General features: G+C 44.4%; 1 protein-coding gene across 5 annotated transcripts in view; it reads left to right on the top strand.

Annotated features, from left to right (window-relative positions):
• The first annotated feature begins 3,250 nt into the window (after window positions 1-3,250).
• Window positions 3,251-15,347, top strand: part of DYNC1I1 (dynein cytoplasmic 1 intermediate chain 1) — a 338,694-nt gene continuing 326,597 nt past the window's right edge. For 2 of the 5 annotated variants that reach the window (XM_067746362.1, XM_067746358.1), the window contains exon 1: window positions 3,251-3,455. The gene's annotated coding sequence lies outside the window, so the exon portion shown is untranslated. The remainder of the gene's footprint in view (window positions 3,456-15,347) is intronic. The other 3 variants (XM_067746363.1, XM_067746361.1, XM_067746359.1) reach the window with 2 other exon arrangements.

Genomic DNA, 15,347 nt, shown 5'->3' with positions numbered 1-15,347 from the left:
AGAGGTGAAACAGGTTAGTTGCAATGACCAGTTTATAATTTGTCAGGGGTATGTGGGAACTCTCTGTACTTTCTGCACAATTTTTTTGTAAACCTAGAATGCTCTAAAAAATTAAGATCTATCAATAAACATAAGGTCTATACCTTTTTTTGTGCCTGTTTTCTAACCTCATTCTCAAGTGCATATCACCATATGTCAAAATTTGCATCTAACTAAACACAAACACCCAGAACCTCTTCAACAAGACCTTCCAGATAACAAAAATTCCCAAGTGGAATGCATTTTCTCCTTCTCGATCTCTCATGGCAAATGCTTTTAATTGTTCTGCTTTTCTTAGTCTGCTTGGTGTTAAAGCCAGTGGTGTCTTTTCTTTAGATTTTGAGTCTCTGGAATATAGAGACCATTTATTTCTTATTCATTTCCAGTCCCACACCCAATATCTGTACTATGTCTGAGTACATAATAAAAATAATTACAACTGCTTTTTACTGAGGGTTTAATTTGTGCCAGGCATGTATTTCAAGCTCTTCGTGATGAATACGATTGACAAATTTAGACCTTCTTAATCCTGGCCTGGATTTTTACAATGAACTTCCAATTGGTCTCTTCAGCCTTTGCTTGTTCCAGTCCCCTATACTTAGATACCCTCAGATGACTCTCCTCAAGCGTCATTTCCTGCTCAAATATCTGTAATCGTGGTACTCCATTGTCTGCTCTTCAGCATCTCTTAAGGCCCAAATCTGCTCCCCTATGAGTCTGTTATGCTCCAAAAAGCTGGCTCACTCAACATTTACTAAGTATACATAGTGCTTTCTCTTCTTTGGAGCTTTGTTTATGCCTGAAAATGTTCTCCCTTCTTCATTTCTACTGTTAAAAACCTTACCTACCCATTTCAAATATTATCCATATTCATAATTCTAATTTCCTCTTACAATCTCCCCCACTCATACCAGATGGGCTCTTATTTGAGTACTCTTAACACATTGTACGGCTTTGACCATTTCCTTATGGTTTGTCTTTAATTATATGTTGTCTTTATCTCTTTTTCCACCTTCAACTGGATTTTAACCTTACTTGTGAAAAGGGATTATATTCTCCTCACTTTTGGACCATCTGAAACTCCTAACATAACACAATGCTTTGCAGGTAGTGGACATTCATCAACCCTCATAGTGGAGAGACAGTAATACCAAGTGGGAATGTATAAGCTGTGAAGTCAGGTGGACACGGATTCTGACCTCAGGTGAATCACTCAGTAGCTGTGGAGTTCAGGCAAGGTAGTTAACTTCTTTGAGACTCAGATTCCTTTCCTGTGGGCGCGGCACTGTATCTGTTACATAGCGTTACTGAAAAATTTTAAAGGAAAATATCTGTAGAGTTTGACATGTTAAGTGTCTAATACACGGCAGTGGCAAGTATTTGTTTCATAGAATTTTTCTTCTGGAATAGTTTGAATTCCTTCTAACTAAAGACATCTTAACTCTCTTTTTTTAGCCATACTTATGCTCGCAATCATTTGTCAGCAAGGCAAAATTGGAACAAGGAAGGCCATTTTATAGATAGGTATGATATCGTATTCCCAATCAGATCTATATTTATTTTGAAAATACTGTAGTACTTGTCAATTAAATAAATTCATGAATATTTATTGAGCACCCGTTTATGCATCAAACATTGTAGATATTGGGGATACCGCAGTGAATGAGATATAGTCCTTGCTCTCTACTTTCATTCTAATGTGTACAGTGACCCCACAGATATCTAAGAAACATGATGAAAAGCTTACCTAAAAATGGTGCCAAACCTGCATCAATTAGAATCCCCTAATCCATTTCTGGGCCTTAAAACTCGGCTGTTATGGCAGCTTTGGGGGAGTCCAAGAATGGTTACCCAGATTTTTATTAAAATTTTTTTCTTTTTCATATGTGTTTTTTTTAAAAAATTGAAGTATAGTTGGTATACAATCGTTCTGAACCAAACTTGGGTCTGCTTGCCCGCGCAGAGTAAAGCCAACCTACTGACAGCTGGTTGTGGTGAAGGAAAGAAAGGTCAGCGTTTATTATAAGGCACAATACGAGGAGTCTGGGAAAGCTAATGCTCAAAAAGCCTGAAATCCCCAATGGGTTTCAGCAAAGTATTCTTAAAGGCAAGGTGAGGGAGGGGAGCCCCAGGGTACCTGATCAGCGCGTGCACAATTCTCTGATTGGTTAATGGTGAGGTAACAGGGCGGTGTCACAGGGGTTAACCTTCGGTTTTGAGGTTGTCCTTAGGCGCCAATAGGCCTGGGGGCTGCGTGCTCTTGGTCGTTGAGTAGTTAACTAGTTAATGTCTTCCACCTGGGGGTTTTAGCATCTCTAAAACAACTCAGGAAATGTGCATCAGATACTGTTACCTAGGCACTTCACAGAGGAGCTAAAACAGAGGATATGGGGGAGGGGTCTGTCCCTGGGAAGGCCCCGTTCGGTTCTGCTTGGTTACACAATATTATGTTACAGGTGTGTAATATAGTGATTCACAATTTTTAAAGGTATACTCCATTTACAGTTATAAAATATTGGCTATATTCCCTGTGTTGTACAATATATCCTTGCAGCTTATTTTATACATGATAGTTTGTACCTCTTAATCCCCTACCCCTATAACGCCCCTCCCCCTTCCCTCTCCCCACTGACCACTAATTTCTTCTCTATATCTGTGCGTCTGCTCCTTTGTTATATTCACTAGTTCCTCGTATTTTTTAGATTCCATATACAAGTGATATCACACAGTCTTTGTGTTTCTCTGTCAGACTTATTTCACTTAGCATATGGAGGATATTTTGCTATCCAGATTTTAAAAAGCTAGGACTTTAAGAAGCAATGTTGTGGAGACAAGCTGAATATATATTTTTTCCTCTGGGAAAAATTAAGGCTAAATCTATAAGTCTTTGTGCGTAACAGATGGATCTGAGCTTTCTCTATTTCTGTTTAAATAACCTAAAGTAGTTGTCAGGGAGTGAAAGTTGTTCCATGTCGGCAGGAGCTCTCACAACACTGAAGCTCTTCCGTTTGCAGCCACTTAGGCGAGTCCTACCGGTGGCACAGGGGTAGACGGATAGACCTCCCCAGGTCCGCTGCTGCCATCAGCCTCTGGGCCGGAGCTACCCCGCTCGTCGCGATCCCGGGTGCGGAGGGCCCTCCCGCGGGAGGAGCGCGGGGCGTGGAGGGCGTGGGCCGGGGGCGGGGCGAGCCGCAGACTGGGAGCTCGCAGGGAGCTGTCAGTGTCAGGCTCCGGAGAGGGAGGAAGTGCTGTAGGTCCCGGAGGAGCGTGAGCCGAGCGGCCGGCGCAGCGTGAGACAGCACATCCTGCGCGCGCCGGGACCGCCGCCCTCGGGAAGCGCACGAGCGCCGCCGCCGCCGGGGAGCCGTGGCCGCGCTCTCGAGCGCAGTTCCGCCGCCGCCGCCGACCGCGTCCAGGTAAACGGGAGGGGGGGGGGGTCGCGCTCCCTGGGCCAGCGCCTCCGCGCCCCTCCTCAACCCTCCCGCCCCCGGGTTGTCGGCTTCTGGAGCCGCTGGGCAGTAGTGCGGCAGCGGCAGCCGCAGCCGGACCTTGGCCTCGGCCCCCTCCCCGGGCTCCTGCATGCTCCGCGGCGCCCGAAAGCGGCCAAACCCCGCCCCCCCCACCTCCCCCGGCAGCGGCAGCCCCTTGCTGCGGCTCTCCCGGCTGAGCCAGGAGGTGAGGGCAGATGAGAAAGAGTGAGTAGTGGTGTCATCACCTTGTGGGCTGGAGAGGGGCGTCCCAGTGCGCCCCGCCTCGGTTTTCTCCTGGGGAGCAGAAGGTTAGCGGCAGTGAAATCCGCACCCCTCAGGGCAACCAGCTGACGGCCCCCGAGGGAGGGGGGAGCTGCAGAGAGAGGGGAATGGATGCTGTTTGAGTACATTTTAAGCTGTCTGCAAAGCTCTTAGATGCTGTTGCTATCCGCCAAGTCGAAGGAAGCGAATATACTTCCAGCAAGGCATTAATTAAACACACGCAAGAAGGTGCCAGTTTCTCTCACTGCTGCAAAAAAAAAGTGTGGCTGGGGGATGTGTTTTAGTAAACACCTTCGCGGCCGCGTGCCTCTCCTTCCCCCACTCCCACTACCGCATCGCTCTGGCCTTATAAATCCGTGCGTCGTCATCATAAGGTCAGTGACCCTGGCGACACTGATGGGAACTGAGTGTGCGGGAAGTCTCATGACTTGTAATAAGGATGAACAGAAACCCAGGATCAGGACAGGAAATTACTTAGGAAATTAGAGGCTCAGCAAACTGCAGCAGATGGAATATATTCGTTATCCTGGACTCGCCCGCATCTAGGTAAGGGGCAGAACAAGTAGCCAGCCATTTTCTTGCCTGGAATGCCTTTCAAATGAGCATTGTAGACTTATTGTAGTTCAGGGTTGTGCAAAATTGCTTCTGAATATTCCAGATTAGCAGAAAGCATAACCAACAGTAAGGCATGGTAGCTGCAGAGACATCATATGGGTAATATTAGCACAGGGGTGACTGCCTCTGTATACATGTTCACTGCGGAAATTATAGAGAAACACGTTGATCAGTATTAGTAAATTTGAAATTTGCACTCAGTGCAAGTTTCGGCATGGAAAAAAAGGACCCAAACTCTGCTCTTCTCACTATGTTTCTTAGTAAAATAAAATCGTACATTGCTACCACTAAGTCATCAAATGTTCTCTTCATAGGAGCCAACTCCCAGTCTTTCTTAAGGTTTGAGGATCCAGTGCTCCAAGAGCCATTTCTTTAAAAAATCTTCTAGCATCATCATTGGTATGTTTAATTAATATAGTTGGGGGCCCAATGCAGGCTTTTTTCAGCCTGTGCAGCTCTGGGCCCCATTTTTGGCCCATAACATCTTCCACATCTCTCTTTTTCTTCCCTGTGTCAGGCACTGATGCACCTGCTTCCTCTCTCTTGGACCTGAGGGTTGCTGAGCTCCTGCACAGTGCCCTGGAGGAGAGGGATGGTTCAGCCCCTCCCCACACCCAGCCTTTCCTTCTCTCCTACTAGAAATAAGTCCTGAAGCTTTTTTGGTGTTACAGGTCTATATCATTAGGTACAATCACCGCTAGAGATATGGGCAGAGAAGATAAACTCAACCGACAGAAAAGTGGAGCAGAGTTCTCACAAGTGGTGGTCCCTGGCCCCTAGTTTCTAATGAACTGAGATAGTAAGAAGAAGTCATCAGGCATTTCTCATCATGTTTCATGTCTAAGAGGGGGCTCTATGAACTTTGTTCCCACCCCTCCTACTTCCCCAAAGATTCCTTCCAGAGTCTACATTTAATAAATGAGCCTTTTCCTTGACTCCAGTGCTGAGTCAAGTAATTCTTGGAGATAAAGCCTGGGTGCTGCTCTGTTCATATTCAGAACAACCATGTAGACGAGTCTTGTAAAATACATGCCAAGTTTTTAAACCCAGCCACGTCTCTTAGCACAGACAAATGTGTACAGGCTTCATCAACAGTTACATCAGTGGGCCACTCATCCTCCCTGGTCACCTTGTTTCCTTCTGTCACCTAATAGCATCAAATGTAAAGGTCACACACATGCATTGCAAACTTAAGTATATTCTTTCATCACCTTGTTCTCCCCATACTTTGCCCCATCAAATAAAACAAAGGTTGATAATAATATTCCGAGCACTTTAGCAGTGCTCAGTACATTTCCTAAATGTATTGCGCTGCCTTTGCTGAATGTATTACATTACCAATACATTTACTAAAATGTACTGAGCACTTGACCAGGCATTGCACTTTGAACTACTTCTCATGTATTAACTTCTTTAATCCTCACAAAAACCTGATGAGGTAGATATTATTCGTAATCCTATTTGACAGGCAAGGAAACTAAGACACGAGGATGTCAAGTAACTTTCTGAAAATTGCTCGGCTAATAAGTTGTAGAGCCAGGATTTGAACCTGGGCAATCTGCCTGTACTCTTCTATAGGACAGTTTATATTGGTTAATTTTCATATATTGAATACCAGGCTCTTATGTTATCTCATTTCAATCCCTATATTAATCTTATGAAGTAGACATTATTATCCATATTTTACAGATGATGAAAAACTGAGTTAAGTGATATACTTAATACATAGCAGAGGTAGGATTCAAATCAGGTCTGACTCTAAAACCAGTAGTCATCCATTTTAGCTAGCGTTCCCTATGAGAAACAAAAAAGCTGAGCTTGTCTGTTTCTTTTGGGTGTGTTGCCCATTTTCCTTGTGAGCCATTGCAGTTTCTTTGAAGCCTTAAGTGTAGCCATACTTTTTTGCCAGTTGATTGGTAGGCGTGGATGATATGGCAAAACCAACGTAGGACCATAGCTCTTTTGAAGTCATATTGCCTTCGTTCTGTCTCCTTAATGAAACTAGTAATTCCCCATAATACTTTGTGGATCTCAAATACCATGTAAATAGTTGTTCCACTGATCAGGGATCCCTTTTACTAGAAACTGTTGCGTCTTCTACATTCCCTAGAAAATGTGAGAAAGTATGTTCTTTTGGGGACTTTGCTGGGACCGTGAACTTCTAGGGTTTACTTCTTTTGAGAATTAACTAAAGTTAACTCCACTCTCATTACTCTGAAATTTATAAACCATTGCCCAGGTCCGTGTAAAAGATGAGTCCTCTTGACTGGGAGCTCTTCGTTGGTACCCAGTACTTGTTTCGTTTGCTTCTCTTTAGGAAGCCTGGCACCAGACTGTCAGCGTGAAGCTTACACTGTAACATAGACGCCACTACCCAGGTGCCAGCTGAGGAGCCACAAGTTTATAAAGCATCTCCTGAGTCTTTGTTTAGAGGAGTCTTCTTTTTTTTTTTGCGGTACGCGGGCCTCTCACTGTTGTGGCCTCTCCCATTGCGGAGCACAGGCTCCAGACGCGCAGGCTCAGTGGCCATGGCTCACGGACCCAGCCGCTCCGCGGCATGCGGGATCCTCCCGGACCGGGGCACGAACCCGCGTCCCCTGCGTCGGCAGGCGGACTCTCAACCACTGCGCCACCAGGGAAGCACTAGAGGGGTCTTCTTAAGCAGGAGTCATAGGCACCATGGAGGGCAGGCATATGAGAGTTTTCAGGTGGTCATCGAACCCGATATAATTGATGCAAAATTTTATGCATTTGTGCTAAGTGCAGCTTTCTAGGGAAAGACTGGGTATTTGTGACTAAAAAGAGATTAAGAACCACTGGTTCAAGTGCACTGTTTAGGAAGGGGGAGGAGCAGAGGCCATTCTGCTGAAATGCGTTGGAAACAAGGCAAACTATCCTGTTAGAACCAGCCAAGAAAAAATGTTCTTGGCTATCAGGACATTGCTGGTATTTCGCTACAGAGGCATGCTAGAGTGCCCAGGTCCAAGTACAACATATACTCATGCATGCTGCAACCAGGTGAGGTCTCGAGGACCTCAGGCAGCCCTAGCACTGCTCGCCATTCACTAGGCACTTACCCTTTTCACACTTAGGGTTCATCGAATCTTCCCAACATCCCTGTAAGGCTGACATTTTTATCTGCATTTGACAAACAAGGAATCAGATGATTGGAAACATTAAGCCACTCGGTCAAGGCCACATGAGGCCAGTTAGTAGAAGAGCTGGGTTTCAAATGTAGGTTGGCCAGAGTCCAAAGCCTGTTTATTCTCTTCCCGACATATTTCATTGTTTCTCTATGTGGGACGCCAAAAAGTACTGTTTAGTGTAGCTTTTTATTGTGGCAGGACAGAGTTCCTCAAGAACACTCTCCCATGCTGATAGGAAAAGCCTAAATGTGTTATCAAACGGGAACAAGAAAATTAGACATTTCTCAGCGTGGCAGAGGATAAGCGGGCCCTGCTTTCCCTTGAGGTGTGTGCTCATGCCCCACACATCTGATTCTCAGGTGTGCCCAGGTATCTTGCTGAGCAGCAAATGCATAGCAGTCTGCACCCAAGCCCAGAGAATTGATTGGTTGGTTTTGCCAGGGTAGCTGCAAGACGTTATTCGTTGCAAAAATGAACTTACTTCAGAGCTGAGTTGTAAGCTGTGCGGTGTTCTGGGGGGCTTACTTGATATAGTGGCTGCGTCGTGATCTGGAACACTAACTTGGTACTTAGTCCTGGGGGGACCTCTTTTTACCAGATGACCTACGTGTCCTTTAGTTTTCGGTTCGTGTCAATCCAGCGATCCATTTTTGGGTACAGACCAGCTAATGCCATCAGTGTGGCAAACACATAAAGCAGAAATTTATGTTAGAGTCAAGAGCATTCTTTATAATAAAAATGAGTCTCAGGCACTGTAGAGGATGGCTGCCTTTGATCAGCAGATTGGCCTGGGAACAGACACCAGGGTGCTTCATTATGCTTCAAGCTTTTTTCTCTCCTGTAGCCTCTGAAGGTTTTTAAAAAGTTTACTGCTCCCTCACCCCCACACATTTTAGGTTGGTATCTAACATTTTTATTGTTAGTTTAAAGAATCACAATGAATGTAATTTCCATAATATTGTAAACTTTGACATTTAAAAATAAAACGATGACATCATTCTTTGAATCCAAATTAAAATCTAAGTGCTATACCAACCTCTGTTTAAAAAGTACCTGAAGAAGCTCTTCAACAAAAGGGTATTTTTATACCCTGTGGTCAAGCATCACAGTAAGATTTGGGTTTCCTTTTTTTTTCCCCTGGTAATGGAGGTGGGAAAGGAGGCCCTGAATGATCGTACAACCACAGGTGTGTTCTCTGGTTGGTCAGTTTTTGGAAAGCCTACAGACAGAAGTTCTGGATCTCGAAATTACGATGTTATTAGCTCATAACAACATTCCTGCATGCTCTTTAGAAAGCCTCATGGATGCCAGCGGCACACAATGCCAGTTTGAAGAGCACATATTTATCTAGCACAGGTGCTGTGTGTTACAGGTCACTGCGGGGCCAGTGCCGGGAGTCGGGTCCATGGCCTTCGTCCGTGTGGCTCAAACTCAAGGTGGCAGGGCCAGAAAGAACAGCAGAGCCACTGGTCCCATCTCTTGCCCTCAGGCAGGTGACTGTATGCATAGTTGTCTTTCTTCTGTTTAGGGATTTACAGGAAGAGATCTGTCCATTCCAGTGTTTTTAGATCACTGGTTCTCAGCCAGGAGTGATTGTCCTTCCCAGGGGACGTTTGGCAATGTCTGGAGACATTTTTGGTTATCGCATTTGGGGAGAGAGGGTGGCTGTAGGCATCTGTAGTGGGAAGGATCAGGGTGCCGCTGGACAGCTTACAATGCACAGAACAGCCCAGGTTAAGAAGCCCTGCTTTAGATGTTCTGGTTTTCTATTGAAATCTTCCCTGCTGTAATTTAAGTCCATTTCTTTGGTCTTCTACAAGATAAGAAGAGCATAACACTTAAAAGGCAGCATAAGGGAAAGGAAAGAAAAAGCCTGCTATTCCACTGACTGCCTGTGTGAGCCTCAGTTTCTTCATCTGTGAAATGGGGATAACAATACTTGGCTTGCAAAATTATTGTAAGGATTGCAGATAATGAGAGTACTGGGTCCAATATGTGGTACATGCTCAATGCGTGGAAGATACTTTTTATTATTCAACAGCCATGATCTCACTCTCTAGCCTTCTCTTCTCAGGGACTTGTGTGATCTTGCCCTGCTTTGAACCAAAGGTATGCTTTTAACAAGTGAATTATGCTATGTACCTGCCTCCTTCCACTTCAAGACACTGGGCTCCCTGAGGCATCCTTTGTATCTTTCAGCAGAGGGTCTTACACGTGGTAGATCTCAACGAGCTTTGTTGACCTGAAATATTAGCCAGAATAAATCCCACTTAATTTTCCTTTTATTATAAGATTTAATTCTTTCCCCCGTGGATTATTTTAATGTGTTCAGTAAAACATTCACTTCCTTAAATGTAGCCGCAATTGCACGTCTGGGCCCAATATGGACGTGGGCTTGGTAATGCCTAGAATTCTGGAAGCCTTGCCTTCCTGAATCAGGATCACATTGAACATTTCTGCTGGGGCCAGGGCAGTCTTGAGGAAAATAATCTTTCATTCTAGAAGTGACGTGTAGGATGGTTTGAGTCTTGTGTTTTCCTTTAGGAGTCCCTTGGTCTGATTCTTTTGATCTGGCTTTGATCTGACACTCTGAGCAGGGCAGTACTTGGGTTCCTTTCTGGGAGGGGGAGGGGAAATTTTGATACATTTGTCAGATTTCTATTTTATGCTAATATCTAGAGTGAAACCAAGAGTAACACATGTATTTTAAATAGCTCTAATGAATAAATGATGACAATATTTTATATCCTTTGCCTATGGTTTCCCTTGTAGGGTACGATTTTCCCGCTCTAACTTGAAATAGTACCCATTTCTTTGTTTGACAAGCTGGAGGTTTTAGTAATTGAAATGGAATGAAGTTCTCTCCTTTTGAAAGTAGTTTAGATCCTGTTGTGCACATATGTAAGCCTTTAAAAGTTGATCGAGTTGTTGAATGTTATAGTGGGCCCATGTGGAGAGGATGATCATGGGATTCTGTCTCAGAATCAGCTTGTGGGATTTTAGTCGTTGCTGGGTTTGGGTGGCTGAAAGGGTAGAAGGCCCTGTGGGGAATGTGTGTTTTGACAGTGTCCCCTTTTAAAATGAAGCCTGTCTCCTGTTTCACCATCCCCCCCATTAGTATCAAAATAGCAAGGGGTTGTGGGAATTGGTGTGTATTTTGTGGGAGAAAGAATAACAGAAAACTTCTCTGCTTGTTTCCTTGAAAAGTGTGACTTTGTTCACTTTCAGAAGGTATAGGTTACCACTGGCTCCGAAAGAGGATCCTCTGTCTTTGAATGTTTTCAGGCTCAGAGGAAAGTGAGAGTCTATTTACCTAAGTTAAAACGCCAAACTAAATCTCCCAATGCAAATATGGACCACCCAGGGACTTTGTAAAGGCCAGGTTTGAGGTTTTGAATACAGATTTTCCTGCTTCCTCTTTTAAGCTTTTTAATATTTTTCGAATGCTGCTGAAAAGTAATTGGCATATCAAGCAAGGATGAAATCTCATATCTTTTGCCATGAACTTTAAAGGGGGGAATTGTACTCATTTCCTTTGAGAGCCCTTTGTTTTTCAAAATAAAGAAATATGAATTACTAAAATTTGAAGGCCAAGTTGTAGATTTCAGTTTAAAGTAGATAGAAAAGTTGGGTTACAAAACAGTTATAGGAGAGGAGAAGGATACTCTCTTCAAATGTTCCCTTTCCCAAGTACATTGTGCCTAGACAGAGCCATTTACCTCAGTAAACTGGGTAGAACTTTGCTTTGGGAGATGGGCGAGGGTATTGGAAACATCACCTCAGTTAGAAAACAAAATTCAACTGAGTAAATTTTAAAAATCTTATTGGGGGCTTCCCTGGTGGCACAGTGGTTGAGAGTCCTCCTGCCGATGCAGGGGACGCGGGTTCGTGCCCCCGTCTGGGAGGATCCCACATGCCGCAGAGCGGCTGGGCCCGTGAGCCATGGCCGCTGAGCCTGCGTGTCCGGAGCCTGTGCTCCGCAACGGCAGAGACCTCAACAGTGAGAGACCCGTGAACCGCAAAAAAAAAAAAAAAAAAAATCATATTGGGTTTTTTTCAGCAAAATATGAATTGGGTAGCATCCCATCTAGCAGATAGAAAGGAGCTCTGAAGAGCTTTACAAAATGAAAGACCGCTGTAGGCAGAAGGGAGCAAGACAAGGAAGTTACTAGGGAAAGAGTGGATTGTTTGTGGCAAGGTCACGTTCCTTTAGGGGATGGCAGGGTCTGTGAGGCAGGTTACCTGCTTAGTGCTGATCAGTAATTCCGGATACACCAGTTTAAGTCTCTACACCCAGGAGAGGTTGAAACTGTAATTAAGTTAGGTATTAAGACTCAGTGTGGTGATGTGGGTTAGCACAAGTGACTCTGTTTGGGGCCTGTTGTCTCTCTCTCTCTCTCTCTCTTTTTTTTAATAACAATTCCTGCCTTTTGATCAGACTCTTAGCTTTACTGAGAGATGTGATCAAAATTTAAGGCATTAGCACCACTCCCAGCTACCACTCTGAAGTTCTCATGTTTTTTTTTTACTCATCCTCTCTGTGGTATTCACAGGTCACAAGTTCAAGTTCACATTTTTTACATCGGTCATTTTCTTTGCTTCTTTTCTGAAATTCCAGTCTTAGAGAAATCATTTGCTTGGTGGTTGGCTGCTGCGAACATGCATTTAAAGCTTTTGTGAGAATGCGTCGTGCCAGGGAGATTACTATGATTATTATACACAGGACGATTCCCAATGTCTGGAGTGCACTTTGGAGCCATGGTCCTCAAGACCCAACTGATCAAAATCTGTTAAGTCAAAGAAAGATCCCATTGAAGTAGTCACTTTCTTAAGCCAACTGACTTGCTCAGTGATCTTGTATAGCTGAGTTTCAACTTCCCCAGAAGTGTGAATACGGGTACAACAGGTGGTGGTGACCATAGCACAGACACCTAGTTCAGCTAAAAGACAATCAAGGGCTATCCTATTATCAGGACCAACCTTGGCCAGAGAGTCTAAGGATTTTTCTTGGGCAGCTCTTGCTTTAGAAGTGGATTCTGCAATGTTTTCAGGAGTCAAGGAGAGATTCTTAATCATAGCTTCATTTGTACTCACTCTGAACCAGGGAAGTAGGGACCTGCCAACAGAAGCAAATCCAGAATCATGAGCACCTTCTGGTAGGTCTTTTCTAACTCAATGATGTAAATTCAGGAGAGGTGACCAATGAGCTGTGTCAGCCTGTGAACAGTTAGGGGCACAGTTAGGTTACCTAAGAGGTATCGCCCAGTTATATGCCAGCCATCCAGACACTCGTAGGCCCAAGGAGAATAATAACCACTACAGACAAAGGTAAATCCTGAGGGGACACAAAGCGCTTCCGCTAACGTGGCACTGTCGATGAATTCATTCGAAGGGATTGTTGCATTTACCCATTCAAGACAAGGGTCAGTTAGGTTTCCAGTGCATTTGGGAGGTAAATCTCCTAACCTGAAATAAAAAGTTGCTCTAAATTCCTTGCAAAAATGGGTGCTGCTGGTGAGATCTTTTCATCATTGGGGGAAGATCTGATTTAGATCATCATAAGAATGTGAGTGTGCAGATGTACTACAGTTTGTGTAGGTGTTTATGCCTAATTGGTCAAGTAGAGTTATCAGTGGAGAAAGTTAAAACAAGCACTGGCTATAAAAGTTGGACTCTGTAAGTGCCTTCTAAGGGGAGTCAGTTATAGTTTGTGGTGACGTTGGGAATAGAAGAATAATTGGTCACAGGGAGGACTAGGGGGTCTCTAGCATCATGGACAGATCAGAGATTTTGATGACAAATGCAACGGTCTGAAAGATTATCCCCCTTCACAATGGCCCGGAAGATAACAGATGGTGGCGTTATCTTTCCAGGCCAATGCCAGAGTGAAGGAAAGACAGGGAAGAAGAAAGGGGTATGAAGGCTTGATCTGGTGTTTGGTAGAAGCAGTCTATCTTGATGTTGGCTACTTCTCTTCCTAGTCAGTTTGGTTTGCAGGTCTCCAGTGTTTGTACAGGACCAGATATCAGGTGGAGCCTTCTTGAGCTTTGAGATATGTACCCAGGGATCAGTGCCTTTTAGTTTTGCAGTGGTGTCAGCAGTCAGGAGCACTTGGTAAAATCCCTTCCAGCTGAGTTCAAGAGCTGTCTTCCTCTGATGATGTTTCCAGAATACCCAGTCACCAGGCTCCATACTGTGGCCAACAGGATCCTTTGAATTGGGATCTGGGAGAGCTTTTTTTTAATCTGTTGGTGATAAGGTTCAGCAGAAGACATTAAAGACTTACAATAGCTGGTCATGTTAATGTGAAATAACAAGGAATCAACAGAAAATTTGTACACAGTAGACACTGGCCTGCTGGTGACTATGTCACGTGCAGTAAGTTTATGTTTCCCAAAAGGGGTACTGCGAATAGTCAGCAAAACCAGAGTCAATACCTGAGGCCAAGGGACTCTAACAATTTGAGCAAGTTTGGAGGTTTTGAATTTGAGGATCCATTACTTCTCTCATCCTTGCCTGATGATTGAGCGTTATAGGGACAGTGACGATTTCAAGAAGTTTACAAGGTTTTGTTAAAGCTTATATGATTTGTCCAGTGAAGTGGTTACCCCAGTTGCTGAAGATTGTGGAAGGTACACCTCACGTGGGAAACACGGTTTCTAACAGTTTCTTTGCCACTGTGAAGGCATCGGCTTTGCAGCAGGGGAAGGCTTCAATCCATCCAGAAAACACACACACGGTAAGAAGAACATATTGATAACTCATGCTAGGTGGCAGATGAATGAAGTCCAGCTGCAGGTGTTCAGAGGGTCCAGAGGGAGGAGGTTTGTGGCCTCTGGGAACAGACATAGTTTTTTCAGGATTATGGACCTGACAGGTCAGACACTGGTGGTAAACTGTGTTCATAATTTTATAGAAGGCCCTCCACCAGTGTTTATTCCTGATTTCAGTCATCTTACTTGCACCATGGTGGGTGAAGGAATGCAAAAACCGAAAAATGGGGTTTGCCAGGGAGTCAGGAAGAGCCAGGCACCACCTGGGTTTCCTGTAGCCCTGAACGGTCATTGAATTTACAACCATTGTTTGCCCATCGTGATTTCTCTGACTCAGAAGCAGGCTGTTGCCTGTTGCAAGGATGTCGGGGTGGCAAAAGTCTGGAACAAGGGCTCTTTTTTTTTTTTTTTTTTAATTTATCTATTTATTTTGGCTGCGTTGCGTCTTCGTTGCTGTGCGCAGGCTTTCTCTAGTTGTGGTGAACTGGGGCTACTCTTTGTTGCGGCGTGCGGGCTTCTCACTGTGATGGCTTCTCGTTGACAGGACGTGGTGTCACGAAATGGGATGTTATTACCTCGAGGTCTTGGGGCTCACCTTCTTCAGGTGGGGGTAGTAACGTAGCAGGATTAAGGACCTTATAATGTTTAGATGCAATTTAGGTGGTGAAAGCAGAAGGATCTCATAGGAGGTTAGTCTCTTTGCAGAGAAATGTTGAGTCAATTCAGAATTAAGAAGACCTTGGACGATATGTGGAGTTTGTAAATAAATGTCATTTCCTAGGGTTAAATCTGCTGAGGCTTCTGCTAACTTTGCAGCTACAGCCTTAGGAAGTTGGGATAGGTACAAGCAACTGCATCAGATTGTGTGCTGTGATAAACACTAGGCCTGTGCTTACCGTGTTCTTGTGTGAGCATTCTCCAGGGGTTGGTTCTCTCTCTCATGTACAAATAAGGGGAAAGGTTTTGAAGTTGGGTGGCCCTGGGGCAGGCGGTTCTTGCAGCACTTGTTTTAGTTTGATAAA

Source organism: Pseudorca crassidens, chromosome 8, assembly GCF_039906515.1.
Source record: "Pseudorca crassidens isolate mPseCra1 chromosome 8, mPseCra1.hap1, whole genome shotgun sequence".
NCBI lineage: Eukaryota > Metazoa > Chordata > Mammalia > Artiodactyla > Delphinidae > Pseudorca > Pseudorca crassidens.
The sequence above is the reverse complement of the archived record's forward strand: the minus strand, read 5'-3'. Positions and strand labels throughout refer to the sequence as shown.